This window comes from Delphinus delphis, chromosome 1, assembly GCF_949987515.2.
Source record: "Delphinus delphis chromosome 1, mDelDel1.2, whole genome shotgun sequence".
Lineage (NCBI taxonomy): Eukaryota > Metazoa > Chordata > Mammalia > Artiodactyla > Delphinidae > Delphinus > Delphinus delphis.
The window spans coordinates 143,429,460-143,446,187 of NC_082683.1; positions in this window are offsets into that span (position 1 = coordinate 143,429,460).

Sequence of the window (16,728 nt, forward strand, 5' to 3'; positions counted from 1 at the left end):
CATTTAGCCTTTTACTAGTAATGGATTTGGTAAATGCTTTCTTCAGAATTTCAGTCCAGCTCCAATCACATGAATGTGAGTTCAGTAGGATCTCTATGATAAGAATTTTCTGAATATAGTCAGAATCTTAATCTGAAAATAGTGATATTTTTATTTCACTTAATTCAATTTCCACTCATTTAGAATCTGTGATTCTTCTAACTGGCTAGGCAAAAACTTACCTTTATTGAAGCAAATCCATACTTTATAAACGAGGGCAAATTGCAAGTCTAAACATTTCAAGAGGATATCTACCACATTTAAGAGAGTAAAATAGCTTCATGTAATCCTCACCCTCCACACCCTTACAAGCATCGTTGACTTAAAATGGCTGATGTGGGCTTCCCTGGTGGCGCAGTGGTTGAGAGTCCGCCTGCCGATGCAGGGCACACGGGTTCGTGCCCCGGTCCCGGAAGATCCCACATGCCGTGGAGCGGCTGGGCCCGAGAGCCATGGCCGCTGAGCCTGCGCGTCCGGAGCCTGTGCTCCGCAACGGGAGAGGCCACAACAGTGAGAGGCCCGCGTACCGCAAAAAAAAAAAAAAAAAAAAAAGGCTGATGTGATGTTGTTCAGAAATCCCTCTTGTTTCTAAAGGAGATCCTTTCGCTGCTAAACAGGACTCAGTCAGTGTGCTTGAGTTATCATAGGCTCTCAACAGTAATAAAAGCACATTTCTTAAACACCTTCTCCATTTCAGACTTCTTCCTGATTCAGGCTGACCTTTACCATACATCACTGTAAAGAAATCCCCACCGCGCTAGTTATCACGGGGAGCTGCTACTCATCTGGAAAGGCGAGGTCAGCGCCTCTTTTTAAGGCCTGCTCACACTCTGAAAAGGGCCACTGGAGTCAGGACAAGGAGGCTCGCCCGGGCCGTTCCACCCCGCCACCTTCTAGATCGCCCCAGCACACGGCTGAGTCGATTGCTTTTAATTTCCCTCTACCTGAGACCCTGCCATCACGTTGGCCTACTTTGACCCTGGCCTCTGGTTTCCATACTAGGACACGGCTCAGGCAGTTCACGCACCAGTGAACGGGTCGGTCCTGTAGTTATTGACTTAATTGTAATTTCAAAAAAGCCGCACGTCTGGGAAAGGATTTCCCATTTGTTAGGGTAGAAAGAAGGGGTGGCCTAAACTCGTGGATCTGGAAGCAGGGACAAAATTAACCAATAGTCTGAGGGACTGCAGCCATACATAAATAATTTCCTCAAGTTGAAAATGGGTCCAGGTTGAAATAGACAACCATGGAAGGCTGTGAAAACTTCCACTCTCAAGGTTCAAATTATAGAACAGAGCCTCACTGCTCTGATCAAGAGGCAAGATGACCTCAAAAGTCTTTCCACAGAACTCAAAGACTGTACTAATTTGCACATTGGGAAAATATGCCACATGACCACGATCAATGAGAATGATTTTTCCCAGCCCTCAGATAAAATTACTTGCGTTATTGCATCGTCCTCCCGTGTATACTGGGGAGAAAGGTGTTGCTTTCCTTGCCTAGTTACTCCTTGATGTTTTAGGCACAGCTGTGTTATGAGATCGGTGTGTCATACAGTGAAGAGTAAAGGGATAATAAACCACAATCAGAAGGCATGAATCTTTCAACCCATTCTTGTGTTATATTCCCTCTTCCAGCCTTCTGTGTATTTGAGCTATTTATCTATGCATCTATCTCCCTAAGTGCCTTAAAATGAGCCACCCAGAACCTTTCACAATCTTTGCCAGTTAGCTCTGAACAAGGTAGGTACTCAATAAATGTGTGGTACATTAAACTGGGCCAGCGAGCAATAACTGATTTCGTTTTTTCTCAATGGACCATATTTTTCTAAATGGAAATCCTGGAGTTGCACTTCTGGGTGAAACACATCACCTTCTTCCCTTCCGCATTCCAGGCATGTGACCTTAGACCTTTGGGTTGGGGTGGGGAGAGTCCAAAATGAGCTCACGGGGCATCAAAATCCCCTAAGGCTTCCAAATGTGGAACTTGACATTTTCCACATTCTCTAGAGATACTGGTTTACATTGAGACTGCAGTCCCAACCCATTCCTCCTCCTGGCCAATCCAACTCAATGAATTATCTTAACATATCCTTCACATATTTGACCATTTCAAAATAAACTTACCACCTGGAGAGAAGTTAGCTGTAGGGTCTCCTGTAGCCAGGCTGATGGGCCCAGAGCTAATATTAAATCAATGACCCCAGATGTCCCAGTAAACACATGGCAGCCACTACACCTGAGACAGCTTGTTCTTCGAGCCAAGACACACACCTGCTGTAGGTATAAAGTAGATTTCCCATGTGAAATTTCCCTGACACTCCAACTTGAATTGACTCCTTTGCTACCTGACCTTAAGGAAATAAGTTAAATGCTTAACTGGTGAATTTATTTTCAGGTGTACACAAGGGATGGAGGAGATATCTTGCCTGAAGTTAGATAAACTACTTCCCTTTTCCCTATCATTTTCTTTTTTAAAACTTGATTGATCCAAAGGTATTTCATTGAGTCATGTGAACAACAGGCACTTCTAGGCATATATGCATCTCTGGCATATTTACATGTAATTGTTTTGAGAATAAATGTTAAGAGAGCTGTAACAAATTGAAACTTGAACATGTATGCCAGTGAGCTGTTTAAAAAAACCCGAATAGAAGAGAAATTCTTAAATCAATAAAGTCACTAGTTTCTATTTGAATTTGAAGATTGTAGCAACTTTCCATTTGGCCATTAATAATATAGTTGTACCCGATGATAATTAATTTCTTTCTGAGAAAATATTCTTTGGCACCTGCTAGTCAAAGAAGACAGTCTGAGAAGAAGAAATCAATAATCGGTTTCTTGAACCTATATTTTATATAAGGGAATGATTCTCAAATAGGGTGGGGCACTGGGTTCCTACCAAAGCATGTCAGAATCACAAAAGCTGGAGGAGGGTTAAAATGATACAAGTTTCCTCACCTCCCACTCTCACCCAGTCCTGCCTGTCTATGAAAATATCGGCTGGATGAGCACCTATTACTAATACATGTTTGTTCTCAACTGTGTAAGGCTGGAAACAATGTAAAGAACCACAGTCAAGGTTAAGTTTAGTGAACAAAAGTGATGAGAAGAGCTAGTGGGAAGCCAGACAGGGAATGGGGAAAACTTAGCAGACATTTCCTCCAGTTTCCTTGGTCAAACACTACTAACCATTCCCTTTTATAACTCTGAGCTAATTGCCTTTGACTTTTTCACAGTCCTTCCATTTATGTGATTCAGAATAACGTTTGATCTCTTTTATTGCTCCAGATCCTGGTGCCAAAGACATTAAAATTTTATCTGTCTCTGTACTCGGATTCCTCCTCTCCATTCAATTGCCTGTGACCATGGAGGATCTGTTTTACCTCTAAATTTCTTGTCCCTAGCCTCATTACCTTATTTGTCACTACACTGAATTGGATAATCAAATTACCCGCCTCTCCTCTTCTAAGACTCAGAGTTTTACGGTCCTTCCTGACCACACTTGTTCCTCCCTCTGATGCCCTGTGCCCTTCAGCCCCTGCAGGGTATCCTTCATTCTGTGTGCGGGAGTAGGGATCCCTGAGACAAGGGTGCTTAGCTCAGCCTCAAAAACTTTTCCTTGTGGGCCACTCGCCCCCGCGCTGGACGCCAGGATCAGCCGCCCAGCTTGCAGTCCCATCCATAACAGATCCCCAATGTGTCTGCAGAAGCGACCCACACAATGTGACGTAAGGGGCTCCTAGAATAGCTTGCCCTAAATAACCCACACCACTGACACCTGACTTTATGGAAGCCCTTTTAAAATTATCCAGAAACGAAAGAAAACCCCAAGCTCTGGGCTAATTGTTCTACATTATTCTAACAAGCATTCGTGTCATTCGTTTCCTCCATAAAGATGGAATTGGATTGTCCCGAACCGAAATGACCTCCCAAGTCTCTATTTCCCACGCCACTCAGCCCTCCCAGCTCTGTAGCCTGAGCCTGTGTCATATAACCATTCACAGAGCACGTCCACTCTACAGAAGCATAAACTCGCAGAGGCAGGGGCCACAGACAATACCTTATTCATCCATGTATCTGCCCATATACAGCACAATGCCTAGCACTTGGCCAATTTTCAATCTACATTTGTGGAAGGGAAATAGGAAAGGGGAGGGAGAGAAACAAAGAAGATGTGTCTAGTGTTGCAAGACAGCTGGGGGCAGTGCCAACCTTTTACTCAGGGGGCTTGCGGTTCCCCCAAAGTTTTGTTTTTCAAATCCTCACTTCAAGTTCCTGTTATTTATTATTCAAGTGTGTTTGCATATGTGCTGCCTTGGACTGAAGTCTCTAATGTTGTTTTCTGTTTTCCAGTCTTAATTTCTGAATCTCTCGTGATGGCTTGTTCTCACCATTCATCAATCTTTCTTTGGTTTCCTTTAGGAAATGTATGTAGATTTCTAACATTTGCCCCCATCTTCCTGAGAGTTCCAAGGCAAAAAAATCATTTAATGTTTTTCAGCCACATCGACCTCTTTTTTCAATAAATTACTCTTTGCTGTGTCTTAGCCGTCCAACTGTCTCCATCAATGACCCCTGTGTTCTTTATGCACTTGGAAAATTTTCCCATGATTTCTCTTAACCTTCAACGCAGTCCCTACCTTTGCCTTTCTTATCTCTTTTTACAGTCTCTGGACTTTGTTCCCTAATCCTCCCCAGCAGTCTCTGTACCTGATGCTTAATGCCTCACATATGCCTCTTTCTTACTTTTGATTACTTTATTTTCACTTGTTCGCCCACATTGTAGATTCTCTTATTGCCAGGACTGCATGCCAGATGACCCCTGGGTTTATATAATTTATATTTGAAGACTTTTCATTTCCAACGCTGTTCTTCATTTCTTCCCTCACTTCAGCCCATGTGTTTCACCTGGCCTGTCTGACGCTCTTTAGAAATGGGACAGCTCATTTATGAGCTGCCTCATAAAGACAGCGCCTTTATGAAATGGGACAGTGACAATGAACTCCATTTCCAGCCTCAGCTGCATTACCTGCTTCCCCAAAAGTAACATGAGGTCAACAAGGTGCTCGTCTCTTACAGAAAATGTGTCCATAAGGAAATACCCCTTGTAAACAGTAGGATGAAAATTCCCTTCCATGTGTTGTCGACAAACCATATGCCACCCAGGAAGTGGACATTCTACAAGGAGAACCACAGAAAGAAAAAGGCTCCTTTCTGCTGAGCCTCCTCCAGCCCCTCGGTGATTCGGAGCCCACAGGCTGCCTTCAGAGGAAGAGAGGGCTCTGGACCCAGAAGATGGACCCAGAAGATGGAGGATTGTGGCCCCAGTCCTGGCTTTGCTGCTAACTAGCTATGGAATCTGAGCACCCTTCTCTCCCTTGTCCTCTGTCTGCTGCCTCAGCCTCAGTTTCCCTCATCTGTCAAGTGAGGGATGAACTCCAAAATTAAGAGTCTCACCTGCAAATCCAAGAGGGTCCATGGTGACAGTTTTCTCTCAGCTGCTGCCATAAATGACATAAGCAGACTCTGTCCTCATTATTCACACCCTCCCTTGTGTTCTTTTCTCCACCCCACTTCATTTCCATCAATGCTGTCCTGTTTTGTCATTTGCAACCCTCCTTCACCCTCCCCAAACATTCCAGAAGTAGGAAGGCTTCCAATGTCATGGAGACACAAGGGGATGAGAGGGCTGCATGGTGTAGTGTGAAGCCAGCCCTGGATGCAGACTTCGTGAGCTCACATATGACTCTTTGACCTTGGACGTGTTACTTGGCCTCTCTTCATGTTTGTGTTTCTCATCTGCAAAATGGGGACGACATTCATACCCAAGTCAGAAGGTTCCTGAAAGGTTAATACTCACGGAGCATTAGAATAACACCTAGCAGGAAGTGAGTACTGTATGAATGTTAGCTAAAGAAAAAAGAAGTATTTATGTTTTCGAAGATTTCAAATCTTAAAATAAAAGACAATTCTGTCATATAGAGGGAAGTAAGTCAGAAAGAGAAAAACTAATCCTGTATGCTAACGCATAAACATGGAATCTAAAAAAAAAAAAAAAAATGGTACTGATGAACCTAGTTGCAGGGCAGGAATAGAGAGGTAGACATAGAGAATGGACTTGATGACATGGGGTGGGAGGGCGAAGCTGGGGCGAAGTGAGAGTAGCATCGACATATACACACTACCGAATGTAAAACGGTTGGTTGGTGGGAAGCAGAAGCATAGCACAGGGAGATTGGCTCAGCGCTTTGTGATGACCTACAGGGTTAAGGAAGATGGGAGGGAGGCTCAAGAGGGAGGGGATATGGGGACATATGTATGCGTATGGTTGATTCGTTTTGTTGTACAACAAACTAACACAGTATTGGGAAGCAATTATACTCCAATAAACAGCTATTAAAAAAAATAGATAACTAATAAGGACCTACTGTATAGCACAGGGAACTCTGCTCAATACTCTGTAATGACCTATATGGGAAAAGAATCTAAAAAAGAGTGGATATATGTATCTGTATAACTGATTCACATTGCTGTACAGTAGAAACTAACACAACATTGTAAATCAACTATACTCCAATTAAAAAAAAAGACAATTCTAATGCATCAGTTTCAAGAAACAATAAACTACATAAAGGTTTAGAGGCTAGGAGGACTGTTGTGTTTCCCTAAAATTACAACACAGAGGCTGGCATCTTCTAAAAGCACACACACTGGTCCTATGGGGACTGATCTTAGAGCTCAGATCTTAGATTTTAACCCAGCTGTATTATTTTATATCAAAACTCCAGTTTCCATAGAAATATTCAGTATATTTTTTGAGGGTAACAAACCAATTAAAGAATGTTTCACAGTAGGTCCCTTTTGGGTTCCCAACCAGAGAATCTGTATGATCTCTGAGACCTTTTAGTTTCTGTTATAGACACAAGTTGTAACCATGAGGTGACCTAATTTTAAATTTCTCTCTGCCACTAGAACCTGAAATGTATCATCTCCAGCAGGTAAACTCACTCAACGCATAAAATCTACCATATTTTAGAATATCCTTCTCTATAGGTAAGGGGATAATAAATGAGGGAGAGACCTTCCAATAATAAGATGCTCATGACTACCAGATATCTTATTGTTGGATGTCTGGACACAGGAGGGACATAGTAACCATTGGGGGTCTCTGATGAGATGTTTCTAGATTTAAGGGACACTTGGAAACATCCCATAATCTTCAAAGACAAGTCACACTACTCTGCAAAGCTGAGACACTAGGGCAGTTTGTTGGAGATTTTGCCCCATGAAAAGAGATTTTTAAAAAGTATTTATTTATTTATTTATTTGATTGTGCCGGGTCTTAGTTGTGGCACGCAGGATCTTCATTGCAGCAGCAGGATCTTCTGGTTGTGGCATGTGAGATCTTTAGTTGTGGCACGCAGGCTCTTAGCTACGGCATGTGGGATCTAGTTCCCTGACCAGGGACAGAACCCAGGCCTCCTGCATTGGGAGCACAGAGTCTTAACTGTTGGACCACAGGGAAGTCCCAGAAAGAGATCTTTTGTAGGACTTGGCTAAACCTTAGTGAGTGAAAATTGCCTCTTGAAATAAACTTGATGTGAATATCAGTGTCATAGTGAAAGTACCTCAACGACCTTATCCTTCCAATATCTAAGTATTAACGTTTGAAAACCCATAGGCTGATAATTCGGAAGAATAGAGCTGTTACTTGAGACAACAATACGAGAAAGAACAGAGAGGCAGCAAAGATTGAGGACACGTTAGAAGGCTCACTGCTATTAGAAATATGACTTTTCTCAAATATTAAAAATAAATCTTTAATTCCCCACATGCCATCCAGAGTCTTTTCTACAAACATCTGGATAAAGGAATCACACCAAATCCACAGTGTTTTGAGACATTCCTGGAGCAGAGATGTTCTTGAGATTATGCTTTTGGATTACTTGAACAGAAATAATAAATACTTTCAGGACTTAAAGCCGTAATGCTTTGGGTTGGATTTGGATTTTTGTTTCATTTTAGTAAAAGGTGGAGATTCAAAGTCAGCTCCTTAAGCAGAAGGATATATTGGATGTGAATATAGTTTATTGCTTCCTGACCTACATTTTCCCCTTTTTTCATCATTTGAAAAGTTACTTGACAAGTTGAGCGCCTGCAGCTCAGCGTTTCCAAACATCTGCCTTGAAGGAAGCACTTTGCCTCAGATTTTCACATGATGATCAAAAGTGGGTTTAACTTTCTCAGGTTAAATGGGAACAAGGGGGATGGTCTGACGGGGATAGAAATATATTTGAGAGCAACATGAAAGAGGAAAAAATACTTAGAGCTGTCAGAAGCTTAACCCTAGAGTCAGCTTGGACTCCCAGAGACAGCCTTCAGCTAAGAGATGAATAATCTGTGATCTGGCATGGGTTCTGCCCCAATTTGTCCATCTGTACATTGGGGACTTCAGTGTCTACCAGTTGGGGAGAATGTAAAGTAGATGGATGACGAAGATGTGAATTAAAGTCCTGGCTCTGCTATAAACGAGCTGTGTGACAAGGAAACAACATGCTATCCTTTAAAGCTGATGTTCCTGCCAAAGAGGTCTCTACCACCTCTAGCATTTTACAATTCAGAATTTAAAAAGGAAAACCCAAAAATGCAGATTAGAGCTTCATACCAGCCTGAAGAAACTGGAAATTAAAACAAAGAAATTCACAGTTTTATTTCAATCCATTCAACAGTACAAGCAGACCTCGTTTTATTGCACTTCACTTTATTGTGATTCACAGATACTTCATTTTTTACAAATTAAAGGTCTGTGGCAACCCTGCATCAGTCGAGTCTGTCAGCGCCATTTTCCCAACACCATTTGCTCACTTCATGTCTCTGTGTCACATTTTGGTAATTTTCGCATTTCAAACTTTTTCATTATTATTAGATTTGTTATAATTATCTATGATCAGTGATCTTTGATGTGACTATTGTAATTGTTTTGGGGCTCCACGAACAGCCCATATAAGTCGGCAAACTTCACCCATAAATACCGTGTGCATTCCGACGGCTCCACCAACCAGCCGTTCCGCGTCTCTCTCCCTCTCCTCAGGTCTCCCTCTTCTTGAGACACAACAGTATTGAAATTAGGCCAGCTAATAACCTTACAATGTCCTCTAAGTGTTCAAGTGAAATAAAGAGTTACACATCTCTCACTTTAAATCAAGAGCTAGAAATGATGAAGCTTAGTGAGGAAGGCATATTGAAAGCTGAGATAGGCTGAAAGCTAGGATTCTTGAGCCAAACAGTTAGCCAAGTTGTGAATGGAAAGGATAAGTTCTTGAAGGAAATTAAAAGTGCTACTTCAGCGAACACATGAATGATAAAAGGTGAAACAGCCTTATTGCTGATACGGAGAAAGTTTCAGCAGTCTGGAGAGGAGGTCAAACCACACAACATTCACTGAAGCCAAAGACTAATCCAGAGCAAGGCCCTAACTCTCTTCAGTTCTATGAAGATTGAGAGATGTGAGGAAGCGGAGAAGGAAAGTTTTTTTGGTTTTTTTTTAAAGAAGATATTGGGGGTAGGAGTTTATTAATTTATTTTATTTATTTTTGCTGTGTTGGGTCTTCGTTTCTGTGCAAGGGCTTTCTCTAGTTGTGGCAAGCGGGGGCCACTCTTCATCGCGGTGCGCAGGCCTCTCACTATCGCGGCCTCTCTCGTTGCGGAACACAGGCTCCAGACGCGCAGGCTCAGTAGTTGTGGCTCACGGGCCTAGTTGCTCCACGGCATGTGGGATCCTCCCAGACCAGGGCTCAAACCCGTGTCTCCTGCACTAGCAGGCAGACTCTCAACCACTGCGCCACCAGGGAAGCCCGAGAAGGAAAGTTTTAAGCTAGGAGAGATTGGCTCATGAGTTTTCAGGAAAGAAGCTGTCTTCGTGACATCAAATTGCCAGGGGAAGAAGCAAGTCCTGACGTAGAAGCTGCAGCAAGTCATCCAGAAGATCTAGCTGAGATCATCACTGAAGGTGGTTACACCAAACAACAGATTTTCATTGTAAATGAAACATCTTCTGTTGGAAGAAAACACCATCTAGGACTTTCATAGTTGGAGACGAGAAGTCAACGTCTGGTTTCAAAGCTTCAATGGACAGGCTGACTCTCTTGTTAGGGGCTAATGCAGAGAGTGACTTGAAGTTGAAGCCAGTGCTCATTTACCATTCTGAAAATGCTGGAGCCCTTAAGAATTATGCTAAATCTGCTCTGCCTGTACTTTCTAAGTGGAACAACAAAGCCTGGATGACAATACATCTGTTTACAACATGGTTTACTGAATATTTTAAGCCCATTGTTGAGACATACTGCCCAGAAAAAAAGATTCCTCTCAAAGTATTACTGTTCATTGACAAATGCACCTGGTCACCCAAGAGCTCTGATGGAGATATACAATGAGATTAATGCTGTATTCATGCCTGCTAACACAACATCCATTCTGCAGCCCATGAATCAAGGAGTAATTTTGACTTTCAAGTCTTATTATTTAAGAATTAAATTTTTAAAAACTATAGCTGCCAAAGATAGTGATTCCTCTGAGGCACCTTGGCAAAGTCAATTAAAAACCTTCTGGAAAGAATTCACCATTCTAGATGCCATGAAGAACATTCTTGGTTCATGGGCAGAGGTCAAAATGTCAACCTTAACAGAAGTCTGGAAGAGGTTAATTCCAACCCTCATGGAGGGGTTCAAGATTTCAGTGGAGGAAGTAACTGCAGATGTGGTGGAAAGAGCAAGAGAACTAGAATTAGAAGTGGAGCCTGAAGATATGACAGAACTGCTGCAATCTCATGATAAAGTTTTAACAGATGAGGAGTTGCTTCTTACGGATGAGCAAAGAAAGTGGTTTCTGGAGATGGAATCTGCTCCTGGTGAAGATGCTGTGAAGACTGTTGAAATGACAACAAAGGATTTAGGCTATTACATACACGTAGTTGATAAAGCAGTTGCAGGGTTTGAGAGGACTGACTCCAATTTTGAAAGCAATTCTGTAGGCAAAATGCTCTCAAACAGCACTGCATGCTACAGACAAATCATTCATTAAAGGATGAGTCAATTGATGTGCAAACTTCATTGTTGTCTTAAGAACTTACCACGGCCACCCCAGCCTCAGCAACCACCACCCTGATCAGTCAGCAGCATCACCATCGAGTCTAGACCTTCCACCAGCAAAAAGATTAGGACTCTGAAGAAGGCTCAGATGATGGTTAGCATTTTTTAGCAATAAAATATTTTTAAATTAAGATAGGTACATTGGTTTTTCTAGACATAATGCTATTATACACTTAATAGACTATCATATAGTATAAACATAAATTTTATATGTTTAAACATAAATTTTATATGTACTGGGAAACCAAAAAATTTGTGTGACTCACTTTATTGTGATATTCACTTTACTGCATCTAGAAATGAGCCTGTGATCTAGAAATAAACCTGCAGTATCTCCAAGGTATGTGTGTACGTATTGAGCCCACAGTATGAACCAGAACAAGGGTTACAACCATGAGAAAAATCATTTTAGGCCCCTGCTCTGTCTGAGTTTACAATCTAGGGGGGAGATTAAATTGATCAAATAATTATAGAAACAAGTATGAAGTTATATCGTTAATGGTTGAAGAGCCCAAAAAAGAAAAGAACACAAAGGAGAAAAAATTAAAATGGCAACAAATGACTTTATAAGGTATTCTGAAATTAGGTCAATAAGAACTTGAAAGCATCTACAGAAAATTAAGAGTGCTAGTATTTTAAAATTACCATCTGTTCTGAAATTCTGAAGTATGTCACATAGAATGAATTCCATAATATCTTAGAGTTAGCCACCATATTTTGGGGGGTCTTCCTGCTTCAACCCTACTTCTTTTTATTCACACAGTCAACACGTTTTTACTGTCAAAGTGCTATGTACCTGACATCCCGCTAGGCACTAGAGACGTAACCTGAGCAAGAAAGTTCTTGCCAAGTTAGTCTTGGCTGTGCAATAAAACTTCTCAAAACTTAGTGGCTCAGGGCAACTGTGACTTATTAATTGTCATGATTCTGTGGGTTGGCTGGCTCAATCACATGCTTGCATTCAGCTGGAAGTCTGGCTAGGCTGCAAGGTCCAAGATGGCGTCATTCTAGCACCACGTCCGGCAGCTGGTACAGGCTGTTGGCTGGGCTGCCTCGGTTTTCCTCCACGCGGCCTTGCGGGCAACTATAGGCCAGGCCAGCTTCTTTACAAGATGGTCCCAGGGCAGCATTCCAAGAGGGAGAAAGCAGAAGCTGCAAAGCCTCTTAAGGCCTAGCCTTGGAGGTTATACACAGAGCATCACTTTCATTGCATTTTGCTGGTGAAAGCCAATCACAGGAACATTCAGTTTCAAGAGGTGGAACAGACTCCACCTCTAAGAAGTGTACATACCAAGGTGGGAGGAATTTGTGGCCCTGTCATCATGATTAAGAGCATGGATCTGGAACCAAAGACTGCCTGAGTTCATATCCTGCTCTGTCACTCAATCACTCACTCACTAGCTAAGTAGCACTGGGCAAGTTTCTTTACCTCGGTGTGCCTCAGTTACTTCATCTATAAAATGGCAACCGTAACAGTTACTACTTCACAGTGGTCACAGTATCCTCAAGAGGCTTAATTAAATAAGTTAACATATGTAAAGCCTTTAAGAGAGTGCCAGGTTTGTAGTAAGGGCTGAATAGAGGTTAGCTGCTATTATTATTAGTATTACTACTACTACAGTCTATCCGGGGTATATTCATCAATAAATTGCACATAAAGATATTTACTTAGCATGGTTGTAAGTGCTCTGAAGAAAAAATAGAAAGTAATAAGAACAAAGAGCACAGGCCACTTTGGGAAGCTTTCCTGTGCAGTGATTAACTGCTGAAGCCTGAATGGGACGCAGGAGAATTCAGATGAAGCGGGGAAGGAGGCAGGGTTTACACAAGCCAGGGTAGGAAGGATCACATCACACAAGGGACTGAAAATTTAGTCTACTCATTCTTTGTTTCCCTCAGCACTTGCTTACAAGAGTTGAATATCAGTATTCAACTATTAGGGAAAGAAGCTATTAGGGAAACAGTGGAAAGGAGTGGAAAACTGCTTGTCTTTGGAATCAGGTCCAGTTCCCAATTCTGTGCACACTTGAACAAGTTGTTTAACCTCTCTGAATCTCAGGCTCCTCGGCCATAAATTAAAACCAGAGCACTTTAAGAGTTGTTGTGAACAGGGTACGATATTCAGAATATTTAGCAATCAGAACAGACACCAATGGGCATGTGTGCCAGAGTTTACCACAGTCTTAGGCGTGGTTACGAGGAGTAACATAATAGCCTTCCAGGTGCCTAAAGTTTAGTGGGAGCCCAAAACAGGTGCTCTGATTACAGCTGTTTATGTTTAGTGTTCTCTTTGCCCCCCATCTCCTCTGTGGGGCTCCCAAGGGACCGTATCTCCTCTCCCCTCCCAGCACCCTCACTGGGTGACCAGCCCAGACCTCCACAGTAAGCCGCTGACTGCCAGGCTGGGGTCTGTATCCAGGAGACTTAACCAGCTCCAGCGCCCAGAGATGGCTGAAGATGCATTACACAAGGCAGCCCTGCCATGAAAGGGAGGCTAGAAGTTGAAGGGTTTTAATGGGATTGGGGCTCCCCTTCCTGGGGGGCTTCTCTCTGCCACCCAACCCTTCTCCCTGCTCTCTGGGGCAGTTCAGCTTCAAAGATTCAGCAGCCTTTCTCTTTACCGCCACATCTCCACGCCTACCGGCCACCATTGTTCTTTTTCTCTCCCTCTCCCCTCTTTTTTTTTTTTTTAACATGCAAGTTGCCATGAAAAATTTGTTAATGAAATATTTGCTCAGAAGTCTGCTCTGGGCTAGACTGATAACCTATCTGTGTTTGAGTTTGGCTTCCCACATTCTAAATACTCATCTTCTGTCTATTTAGCTTATTGATTGGTTTGGCAGGAAAAGAAGCCTTGTCATCAGTGACCAAGGTCAAACTAAACAAAAAGGGATGGGGTGGGGAGGACGGCCTGAACTGATGGGCCCCAGAGACAAGAGAGGCTTCTCCAAGTTTCCTTGAAGGAACGGTTCCCTCCCATCCATCCACCCCCAGTCCCAGGTTTCAATGCAGTCTTAGCTGGCAAAGTTGATTTGTTAGTTAAAGAACAGTTGTTAAACTACCAAGAATAAAGCCAATGGACAGCTGATATTTATAGCACAAATCCTTGGCCCCAATCATTGATAACCCACAAGCATTTATGGCTCTCTTAGGAGCTGAATGCTTTTGCTTCTGACTTGGTGTCTTAGTTATGTTTCTAAAAGCTGACAGTTAATGAGGGGGCAGTCAGTTAGCATGCACTAGCTGGGCAATGTCGGGGTGCCTGGGTGTGTACAAAGGGGCCAGAGTTGGGCTGGAATCCTGCTTCTACCACTATGAGCTGTATGACCAGAGAAAATGTACTGAGATTCTCTGAGCCTCTGTTTCCTCATCTGTCAAACATGGGCTATAGTACTATAGAGTTGCTATGAGGAAAGATAAGATAGCATCTATAAAGTGCCCAGAAGTAATGAGAAACCTAGAAGCAATTGTTGGAGGTCAAACGTCTGCTACAAGGATGTTACCAACCCGCTGCCCTGGGTAGCCGAGAGTTATCGCTGCTTGTACCAACTACGTCCACTCACTCACTGAACACAGGGTATGTGTGGCCCTGGGAATGCAGGTATAATTAAGACACAGTCCAGCTCTCCAGGAGCTTACAATATTTGCTGGAGAAAAGCACAGAAACACAGAAAGTAAATGGCCACAGACACTGTGGCTGGAAGGACAGCTGAGAACACAAAGGAAGTCTGACCATTTCCCCCTGGTGGGCAGAGGAGGGAGGGTACAGAAAGGCTTCTCAGAGGACGTTTTGAAGTACGCGCTGCTTGCCAGAGGGACAAGGGAGAAAGTGAGCGAGGGAAACATCAAAGCCATGGACTGCACAGCCCCTTCTGAGAGTTGCATGTGGTCCCTGACGCTGGAGGGCTAGGCGGGGGCCAAGCGGAGTGAGGGACGGGCTAAAGAGGAGAGTGGGGGCCTGGGACTGCCTGCAGGGGGCTGGGGAGCACGTGCTTGGTCAAGAAATGGAAGCAGTGAGTGTGGACTCTTCTTCAGGGCATTTGTCTGCCAATGAGAGCAGGACAATCAGGCATCAGTTATCGAAAGGACATTGTTAGAGCCTGTTGATTAAGTAGGAGACTTGAACACACGCATAGGCTATGTAGAAGGAAGCAATAAAGATGAAGAATCTGAAATTACAGGAGGGAGAGGAATCACCCAGTGGAGTCAGATGCTGGACCATGGGTCATGGGAAGGGATGGGATTGGGAGCCCGGAGCAAGGGTGAGCCTTAGGCATGGAAGGCAACACCTCTTCCTCCCAGCCTGGAGGGATGAAGTGAGAGGGTAGGTGCAAAAGGGAATGTTTATGGGTGAAGACAGAGCTTTAGTGCTTTTTTCTGAGCGTTTTGAATGCTCTATGAGTTAGAAGGCTGGTTACCTGCTGAGCAATAGTCTGGGATGAGAGAAGAGAGTAAAGGAACTGTGGAATGTTTTGCTGGGAGCTGGGAAAATTTACTCGGCTATATTCAAGGGTTGCCCAGGAACCTGAGGGCCCAGCTGAGACCACAGATCAGACATCTGGGGTGGCCCTAAGATGCCTGTTTGGGGGATTACTTCCTCTGAATTCAGTTGAGAGAAGACATGAGGCAAGTGGTGAGGTGGATGCAAGGATGAGGTTTTGCAGGATTGTCGCGGAGGAGGGCAAATGTAAAGGCACTGAGGGTGCTGGGGAGAGGAAGGCTGAAGTGATGGATCAGAGGGCTGGCAAGAGAAGTGAAGCTCCCTGGGGAGATTAACCGAAAAATTAGTCAGGAGACGGCGATCTCCCTGACATCAAACAGCAAGTGGGCTGGGAGAAGGGGCTGAGCCTGCTGATGTGTAGGAGGATGTGACAGCCGAGTCATCCACCGGCCTTCCAGAGAACAGTGGTGACTTCCAAGGGCTGACAAGGCCCAGTGTGTGGCCTGGGAGCAGTGGCTGCGGTGGAGCAAGGATGACACTTGCTTGTCTCTGTAATGTCACCAACACAGCTGAGGCTGGGGCACTGAGAAGATCATCACCCGGATAATTCCTTACTTACCAACAGGCCAGGACTCCCAGAGACATTGCCCTGAATTTTTGAGAACTGTCTTATTCTGTGCTTGGCCCATGGATACCAAAAATGTCTGCAACAGGGAGATGCATATGGTTCCATTGAAAATGGAAGACCTCAAACATTGATTGAAGCCATGCTTCCCACACTGTGTGCCTAGGCACCCAGGGAAATGCAGCAAACTCGCTCCAGGATATTATTAATTTTCTAGGAAACCCAGCAATAGCTTTTAGGCACTACATAAACTACTAGTTTGAGGTTCAGTTTCAAGACAGATGGTGCTACGTTCCTTTCAATGACATCGGATCTTTGCAAAAACTAGGTTTTAGTGGTTGCTATGATAAAAATCAAGTACTGAGTGAAATGCAATGTGGAAGAAGAAATGAGAATGCTAGGGTCCAGTTGGATCCCATGGTTTGAGAAGTCATGCTGTGCTCCAAACTCACATTCCCCCATGAGTAAGTAAGC